We start from the raw sequence: 6756 nt of genomic DNA on the forward strand, positions 1-6756 counted from the left end.
GCTCTTGCATCTAAGGCATTGGTCTTGGTTCAACATAGGGAGCAAGCCCCATCAACCATCAATTCTATCGAGGAAGCTACTACTTCTATCCCGGAGGTGGAACAATTGAAGAACTATCCAGAGGTAACTTTCATATCCGATAAGCATAGGCTTGCATTCGAATCCCTAGCCAAGAAAAAGATTCTAGCTACTAAATTTGTATGTCATGACGCTTTGAAAATTGGGTGTTCTTGAGAAAACAAAGGCATTCTTCGAGTCTATGGTGTTATCAGCCCTCTTTAAAATGAATGAATTGACATACCTCTCTTTGACATTGGATTTCATTAGTTCCTTGAGGGAGTATAAAATTGAGGCTCGAGATTATGTAGAATTCCCTCTCAAAAATAAGACTAGAACAATGCATAAAAGTGATTCTGGTAAAGTGTTTGGGCTAAAGAACCATGACCGATTCAACAAGAAACCTTTGGAGTTTGATGTCGAACCACTTTGGAAAGCTATCTCCGGTCGTGAGTTCACTACTTTCAAGAAGTGTCGTGCCTTGTATATTCATCATCCGGGTATAAGGTATTAGCACAAGTTCGTGGCTAACACTTTGATTTCTATAAAGGAAGCCAATCACTTGACGGAATTACTTTGTTTACCTTGAGTCCTTTTTTAATGTTGGTGGGAAGCCCAAAAGTGAGTACAATATTCATCAACTATTGATCAAGAGATGGTTAGATATTGAGAATGTTAAAGATGGCACGACTTTCATTGTTAATGCTGGCTTGGTGACAAGATTGGCTAAGCACTTTAACCCCGAGTTTAACAAAGATAACACTTACCAAGAGGTTAAAGGAAACCACCTTCTTGATATGAGCAATTTGATCCACAAATTCCAATGGGTCAAGCATGATAACTTAGACCATACCTATGAGTGGCTCATCAAAGATGTTAATTCCATTGTCTTACCAAGCAAGATTGATCGCATCTCCACCCACCGAACCAACTACCTCATTCCCGTTTCCGAAAGAGCCGAGACCATCATCAAGCAACAACAAAATCCAAGTGAAGATTTCTCCTCCTCCATTGTTACACCACCATATCCCTTTGCCTACCACGAGTTTAAACTGAGTGATGTTGTGGCGGGCAATGAATATTTGACACAATTAATGCAACATATGCATAAGGAAGCATAAAATGATCGGGTGAATGCCTACTACACCCAATATCCACCCCTTTTACATCTTGCTAGGCAAGGACTCCTTGATCCTTCGAGTTCTTTGCCAAATTGGGTGGATAGGAAAGTGTTCTTTCCTAATTCTTCTCAAGATGAAGAAAGAGATGATCGGGAAACAAGGATAGAGGAGGAAGTTAATGATGAGAGCGGGGAAGGTAGTGGGCCTTGCCAAGATGATGAGGAAGAAGAGCAAAGTTCAAGTTCTAGTGAAGAAGATGATGGTGAAAACTCTGGTTCCATGGAGGTAGATGATGATGATGTCACAATGAGTGACAATTGATGGTTGACAAAGCTTGAAGGAGGGAATCACAATGTGGGGTTGATGTCACAATGAGTATTGACTTATTCCATTGTGAGTCGCCTACCCCTCTTTTTGCTTTGTTTTTGTCTCATGTTTCTATAACTTGTATAACATTGAACTTGCAGCCAGGATATGAGGCAGGCGTTTGGGATCCTAATGGAAATGTGTATAGGCCTGATGCAGGATATAGATGGTTGTTGGGTGAGCAGGAGAAGGTGGTTTGGTATCCTGTTATTTGGAATAGAATGAATTGGCCTAAACACTCCTTTGTTGCTTGGTTGTATGCAAGGGGAAGGTTACTCACTAAAGACAGATTGGTTAAATTTGGTGTAATCACTGATGGAGATTGTGAGTTGTGTGGTGAGGAATCTGAAACTGTTGAACATTTATTCTTTGAGTGTAAGTATAGTCAGTTGTGTTTGGCGATGATCAATGACTGGCTGGACGATGCTATACCGATCAAGTGTCTTCCTTGGTGTGCTTGAGATCAAATGTAGGTCTCTGCTGAAGAAGAAGTTGATTCAAATGGTGGTTGTGGCTCTGATATATCAGATTTGGAGTATGCGAAACCAGTGTCGTGTGGAGCAGCTGGTGTGGCATCCAAGAGTGTTGGTTAGACAAATTCAGCAACAGGTTATTGTAAGGGCAAAAAAGAGGATATATGCTGTCCCGCATAGATTAGATAATGAATGGTGTAGTAGATTCTTGCTATGTTAGTTGTTATCTGAGTGATGTTTGGGAGGAGTAATGGTTGGAGTCTTTTGAAAGGTGGTCAAATGAGTTGTAATTGTTACATTTCTTCTTATTAATGAAATTAACATTCCACCAAAAAAAAAAAAAAAAAAAAAAAAAAAAAAAAACATTGAACTTGCATCACTTTTAGAGTCGGTTTGGGATCTTTGGTAGTTTTTAGTTTTTGAGTCCTAGCACCATTCAAAGGACTCACACCTCGGAAACATTGAGGTGTCTATATTTTTTCTCCCACTACAAAGAATCCAAAATGACAAAAATTCATTCATGCATTGCATTTCATGCTTTGTGAATGAACTTCCTACTTTTTGCACTAGAAATAGTGTTTTGTCCCGTTTGGGGATGTTCATACATAGGGAATACGAGTTAATCTAAATTAGCTCTCCGAACAATAGAAAGCATGCATCATGTAGTATAGTTTAGTTTGCATCACTTGTATATATCACATGTAAATATCTCACATATAGTTTGCATCTAGTATAGAATCATGCATCATTCATTCATTAAATTTGCACAATTCACTATTGTTTTGTCCATTGGGGACAATGTCCATTGTAAGTGTGGGGATGGGGAATTCTAACACTATCTAACTCAAAAATGATATAATGATAAAAAATTTGAAAAATTTAAAAAACCCAAAAACATGTTCTTCCCTTTTGTAGTGTAGAGATGTATATATTGTTTATATTTGTTTGTTTGTGTTCACTCCTATCACTTGGGACTGACTACACCATATTCGAGGCATGAGGAATATGAAGACCGCATGGTATGATCTTTCCAAATCTCCTTTTTCCTCTTATATGTTAATGACAATGTGGCTTCTTTTTATTTGATGCGGTAAAAACCAATGTGATCTAAGGAGTTGCATTTAGATTATATGGCATACTAGTGATAGTAGCATTTGCATTAGGTTGTACATATGCTAGTTGCATCATGGCATGTAGTTGCATATTAGGGAAAATTTTGTGAAAATGTCTAGTGGGAAGCTTGGCAAGTGTATATAGGCCCTTGTAGATATATTTTCTCCTTGAGACTTTGTTTGCTAGAATACCCTCAAGACACCCTAGGATCTGTCATACTAGTATCCTTTGACCCATGGACTAAGGCCTAGTAAAGAGTACCTTGTGGTGTGATGACTCCTTGGCTACCGTTTATTCCAAGGTGACCGTTGATGCCATGCGACCGTTCTTTCATTTCTATCATCATGTTTTGCCAATGCAAAGGGAATGGGTACAATAAATCTCCAATTTGAGTTCAAGCACTAAAGTGAAAGTTAAAAAGTTAGCAAAAAATGCATCAATGAAAAGAGGAGCAAAAATAGACTCCTATGCTTCAATAAAAGTGCCCTTGCTACAAAATGGGGTTACTTTGAAAATGTTCAAAAAGAATGCAAAGAATTTGCCAAGTATCAAATTGCCAAACATAAAAAATGGCAAACAAATGTTCTCAAAAGACAAAAGCCACAAGAAATTGGTGGGGAAAACAAATCAAAAGCAAACAACCATTGTGAAACTCAAATCATATCGATCCCTTTTATCCATTGATGATCCCTTCTTTGTTGCATGGTGGAGAGGGGACGGCCTTTCTTCTTGTCTAGGCAAGAGGGGGAATTTCGCGATCCTACAATGTTTCTAACACCATAAGGAGCCTACTCTTGACAAAAGTATTTAGCGATTGAGGATAAAAGTACCCTAGTTTGACACAACTTGGAGGTGATTTGTTGGTATCCTTTTTTGACTTAGTAGCTTGGAGAAATGATATTTACAATGGAGTGTGTACCCTTATATTGCTTCCCCGTTAGACTATTTCCGCCACTTAGATGAGGAAAGTGGCTATTCTTTTTGTAGATGCATTCCTTACTTTTTTTTGTGTGCTTAAAAGATAGGATGCATCGAAATTTTGGCAAGCCCCACCTTGCCTTGCAAGAAGGCATCTTACCTCATGAATGTCTTGTTGTCAGTTGAAGGGGCGGAGTGCGACCCGCTAATTGTCTCACATCGGCTAGTAGTATTAATGAGGTTCATAGTTTTAGTCACCTCTTTACTCGGGACAAGAAAAGGTTCGGTTTGGGGATATTTGATCTGACTCATATTTGTGCACAATTAGTCCCCGAACTAGCCTCGTTCCTATGCTTTCTAGAGCTTCTTAGGGTCGTTTCTTATCTTTAGTTCCCTACTTTACATATTCTTTGAGGTTTTGTGTCCTTGGTAGGAGAGGATTGCTAGCCTTGCCCTTATAGAGCAAAGTGGAGCTAAATGGAGTGCATCTAATGACCAAGCATCAAAGAGGAGACCATTACTAAAGGCCTAAGTGAATAAATCAAGTAGAATGGGCAATGATGAAGACCCCCACGACCCCTCAACGATCCCCACGAATCCTTAGGCAGTCAAAAGAAGAAGGAAAGCTAAGCAAGGATCCGGGCGTCCCGAGCCCAGGTCGGGCGTCTCAAGCCTCAATCCGGGCGTCTCACCTTCAGGTCGAGCGGATCCCTGGGCAGCACGAGCATACTCTAATGTCAAGTCGGGCGACTCCTTATGAAACTTGCAAGGCACTAATATTCTTCTTAGGGACTTAATCGTCATTTAAGCCCTTAGTTACCCTAATACTTGTACTTAGTATAAATACCCCATTGTATTAGGGGATTAATCACCAAGTTATAATTTAGCATTAATCAAGTTTATGTATTATTAATCAAGTTGTATTCACTCAATTCAATATTAATCAAATCTGTGTTCTTAGATTTAGTTGGGTAATTTGAAGACTATTTGGGGTTTATTGAAAACTTGACAACTCTTCATCATTCATCAAGTGTTCTTCTATTATTCTTTGCTTATTGTTTGGATCATCCTTAAAGTTGGTATAATCCCTTTTACCCTTGCTTAATTAGTTATTGCTTTACTTATTTACCATGTTTAACTTTGCTAATATGATTGGAACCATTATTAGCATGTTTACCATAATTATGAGTGAGTAGTCTTCTAGCTAGGTTAATGGGGGACTAGGGGAACTAAAACATGGTGGTAGATCCATACTTAATCTAATATGTTTTTATAAGACTGCTTGCTTGTTGTAGTTTCAACTTATGCACATGTTATGCTTGATTGAAAACCTTGCATGCATACATCTCTTATCCATTCAACAAGACTTGTAAGATATAAACTAACTCGAGTCTTGTTAGACCATGCATAAAGTTGAATAGGAATAAACTAAGTCGACTTTTAGGTGTTGTAGAGTCTTGACCGACTCGGCATCGGGACCCAAGTCTTCCTAGGAATTGTAAGACAAAAACTAACTCGATTCCACTACAACAATAATTTGCTTGCAACTATGTAAATATGTTTGTATGATCACCACCATGAATCCCCTATGAACCTATGATACCCTAGTGCCTTAATCAGTTGTTTACAAACCTCTATTTGTTTACTTGGTTTGTTTTACTTTCATTTCTTCATATTTTATTGTTATTGTAGTTTAGTTTGATACCTCAAATCTCAACCCAATATTGTGACACCCTAAGACATAGCTCTCTACAACCGATAACTTAATTCAATACCCGTCCTTTGGGATTCGATCTTTACTTACCACTCTACTAAGAATAGTTTGTTTAGATTATAAATATTGTTTTGATTGGTTAGCTTAGACGGCAAAGTTTTAAACCGAATCAATAATAATACGGTTTTCTATACTGTTGGGTACTATATCGAGTAAGGCTTACTCTGTCGAGTAAGTGAGTTTTGGTTACGAAACAGTATTCTGTCTGATGGGTACTCGATCGAGCAGGTGTTACTCGATCGAGTAGGAGGCACTCGATCGAATAAGTGACTTACTCCATCGAGTAAGTGACTTACTCAATCGAGTAAATTTGTTTTACGGGTTGTTTTTGACGGGTTTTGTTAGCAATGCGAGAAAGATATATAAACACCTTTCGTCAGTTCTTTTAAATTTTACCCTACTTTAACTTTTACAAAGATTAAAACAAGTTGAAGAGTCTATTGATCCAAAATACTCAAGTGGGGGGGGGGTGAATTGAGGATTTAAAATTTTTGAAAGCTTTTTCGATTATGTGTATGTAATTGATTATTTAAAGTTTATTGATTAAACTTTAACTAATCAACTAGTGAATGTAAAACGAAATAAACAAACGAACGAAAGAATGAGGAGACACACGGTTTTTGAAGTGGTTCAGTTTCACAAGTCGAAACCTATGTCCACTATTCTCGATTAATAAATTTAGTACCTTTCTACGGATTATAAATTTACTAACCCAACTCGTACAACTAATTCTAGCTGTAACTCAATGAGTACCGTTAAATACTCGAGTGACTAACTTACGCAAATAAGAAAGCACTAATGATTCTTGCAAAGGTTCACGTTAATGAACAAGTAAGAAATCAACTAAGCACTATTATCTTATAACGATAACAATAAAAACGAGTATACGAGTTTAAAACACACGACCTTTCAAAAATAACAAATCGGTTTTTGC

The sequence above is a fragment of the Silene latifolia genome, chromosome 9, assembly GCF_048544455.1.
Source record: "Silene latifolia isolate original U9 population chromosome 9, ASM4854445v1, whole genome shotgun sequence".
NCBI lineage: Eukaryota > Viridiplantae > Streptophyta > Magnoliopsida > Caryophyllales > Caryophyllaceae > Silene > Silene latifolia.